This window comes from Aptenodytes forsteri, unplaced genomic scaffold (genome assembly GCF_000699145.1).
Source record: "Aptenodytes forsteri isolate BGI_AS27 unplaced genomic scaffold, ASM69914v1 Scaffold72, whole genome shotgun sequence".
In the NCBI taxonomy this organism is placed as follows: domain Eukaryota; kingdom Metazoa; phylum Chordata; class Aves; order Sphenisciformes; family Spheniscidae; genus Aptenodytes; species Aptenodytes forsteri.
Window position 1 is genome coordinate 520,931 of NW_008796193.1, and position 3,532 is coordinate 524,462.

The following is a 3,532-nucleotide window of genomic DNA, read 5'->3' on the forward strand; positions in this document are numbered from 1 at the left end:
CCCCCCCATTTTTCCTTTGCCCCAGTAATAAGGGTTGAATTAAAGCATTTGGCCCTTGTAATGAAGTTTTATTCTGCCATGAGCCAACACTAGCTAATAATGCCTTGTTCAGCAACGCTAAATTGCATGAGGACACTGCCCTCTGCAATGAGCTGTCAATGAAGAGCAGCTGTCAATTATCAGAGGTGAGAGGAAAAAAATATAGCAATAAAAACCCCAAAAACCCAACAGACTGAGTGCTGCAGAAACCATGTGTCTGATTTTACAACACAATAGTCTGTCACTTGAAGAGACTTTTCCATGACAGGCCTCACAAAAATCTCCTTGGCAGATAAGAACAGAGGCATTGCTTTATAAAATCAGATTGATGGACCATCTAATTTGTCTGCTGGAGGCAAAAACAATCGCTTTATGGGACACCATAAGGGACAACTATAGGTAGTGTCCCCATTAATGGAATTTCTGCTTATTGCCTTGCAATTAATGCTGCTTCAGGGCATAAAGGTTTATATTCTCTCCAAGCGTCATCTCCATCTAACATACCCATATGCTTGCATTGTATCCACATGTATCTAATCCATACTGTGTCCTGACAGGCTGTCGAACCTCGGTGGTCTCTTGGCCCAAGGATTTCCCCGCTGCAGGGATCTTCAGTTGGTGTTTGTAGCTGAAAGTAGCGACAGCAATTTTCAAAACACCATTTTTGACAGTTTCGTGCCATTCTACCAGAACTGCAGCATATTCCTCAACCAGATCTGCAGAAGTCATTGCTATTTCAAATCCACACTTGTCACCAACTTGAGTACTGTAATCAGTGTGATTCTAAGGCGGCCAGACTTTGGGTGTTATTAGGAGATAGTTTATGACACATAATAAAAATGATGGCAGGCAAGTTTTAGAGCAATGGATTTTGTTCCTTTTTTCGAGACGGAGATGATGTTTGCTTGCTGCCACATCTTGTGTCAGGCAATTTCAAACAGGAATTAAGTGATCAATTAATCAATGGCCTAAACCTTTTGCACCTTCTTTCTCCTTCCACTGCATTTTAGTCTTTTACTGGTGACACATGTCAAACAAGGCAGAATTCTGAATTATAAGGAGTTCCTGGATCACCCAAAACTTCCATGATGGATTTACCACAAAGTTCAGTTAATTACGAGTTGCAATAGACTGGATGACCCTGGGCTATTTTGGAAGTTTTTGTTTCCTTCTGAACTGTGATACATTGCTCGGACCTTTCACGTTAAGGCTAATAAACCAAGTCCCTCCTAAACACTGGAAAGGAATCAAGTTTTAGTTTTTACTATTAGGGTATTTCTAGGATTCCCTTCGTAGTACAGTATCTTTCCTGAATCTGTCTTTACAGGTCAGTTATTTAACAGACTATCTTCATTTTCTACCTGTTCTTGAATTAAATGCACCAGTGGCTCTTGCTCACGAACAGTGAATAACGCTGACAGTTCCCTGCATGGAGATGGCAATAGCTACAGCTCCAAATAAATACCTTAAAGCAGTATCCCCTCTTTATGTTCACGCTTCTATTGCAGGCTATAGATTTTTTTTCCCTTTATTAAATTTGAAAGTTAATTTTAAGAAACCTAAAGCTAAAGCTGACTTGAACATAAGGTTACCCTGTGTTCTATTTAAAAGAATTGTATTAAATTGCATTACCTTGCCTTCTATTTAGTGGAATAGAAGTATTCTGTTGTCCTTCGCAGATTGCAGGGCATCCTCTGGGTGAACTGTAATGATTAATACAGACCATGAATATTTAGCAATATATTCAGACATCTCAGCTATAAATGGGAACAAGCTGAAAATGAACCTTAAGCTTGTTTGATCCCCAGCATTCAAATGCCGCAGGCACCATCGTGTTCCTCCTTTCAACAGTTGCCAGGATGAGCAACTTTTAATGACTCACTGGTGCCCTTGTGAAATACTTCTGGTGAGAAGCTGGAGGATTGTATCTTTAAACTGTACATCGCAAATAGGAAGTTTAGTGCCCTACATTTCTGGTTAGTTCTGGAGGCATCAATTGTAATTTAAGGGCAGGTTTTTATTTCACTTATGATGTGATTCACGGTGCGGATGGAGAAATGGAGGCACATTAAAAAAAGAGGAAAAGGAGCACTCTGAGGGTTACTGACACACCCAGCTTGGGTGTGCAAGACCGACCAGCAGCAATTCCTACGCTTGTTCCCTCAGGTCTGTCCACGCACCCCCGGCCGAGCATCCCCCTGACCCGTCTGGGTGCTGATGGGCCGGTCAGAGCCCTTTGCCCAGCCTGACCCCCCCAGCTGCTCAGCAGTCAGTCTTCTGCTGTTAATTTCACAGGGGGCCAGGCAGAAACAATGGGCTCCTGGGGGTTTCACCAGGGAATTAGCAGCTAAGACTTTCATTTTAGTCCTTGGTGCAACCCTGCAAAGTGATCCTTGCATTTTAAAGCAGCAGGGTTGCTAAAGCCTGCAAGCGACAGTAAAGGGAGGCTGGTGACCTCAGGAAAAAGGACCGGCTATGTTTTGTGTTCTTCTTTTCCTCCAAACTCAAACATTATAAAATCCAGCTGGCTCACATGTTCTTGCCTCATGAAAGGTTATTTATCACTGCATCCTTTAGGTCTTATCTGAGAATGACAGAAGAGCTTGCTCAAGAAGACGACAGACACTTCAGCTCTAGAACAGGCTTTAAAGGACGATTCTCTCCCTTTCCCTGTGGATGATGATTTTGCTCATCAGCGCTAGCGCCCCGCTCCCAGTGCCCACACCCCAGCCCAGCCAGCTGTAGCACAGCTGTCCCCACAGGAGCCCTGCGCCCAGGGCGTGCCTTTGGGAGAGGCACCAGGTCGCAGGCGTGCCCAGGAAGAGTCTGGCCTGCAGCACGGCTGACCACTTGCAGACTGGTATAAAAAGGGCCAGTAAAAAAAAAGAAAAGGGACGACACTGGCAACATCAGCTTGGCTAATATCCCTTGTTATAGAAGCTAAAAATAGCACAGAAAGCCCAAATATCATGTAGTTTTTCATGATTTTTATTCTCCATACTCTTGGAAAAACTAAAGATCTTTTAGAAACTTTAAGAGTTCTGTTTTACAACCTTTTATCTGTTTGCTCCTTTGAGCACTTATGATGGCTAGCCATAATGTTTGGTAAGTGAAGAGCACTGGTTGTATTTTCATTATCTCAGAAAATTGGCATAGCAGCAAATTAATAGAATAGGAAGTAAAACACAGGCTGTGGACAAAGCCAGGGAACTAAGAGGAGGAAGGGCAGAGGGAAGGGATGCTTTATACTAAGGTATCATTCACAGGAGTGCATTGTGCATGCAGCTGGACCCGAACAGAGACCCGTTCATCCGCGCAGGCAGCTGAGGAGCCTGGCTGGTTTCGCCAGAGGCAAAGGTAGCGCTGACAGTGCTTTGGTCATCGTCTCTTTGCTGGCTCCTGCATGGTGATTCCACGTTTGGCGCCAAGTGCCTGGAAACGAAAATGGTCACACCGTTTAATGGCAGCCTAGCTCCTGCTTGTAAAAGATGCT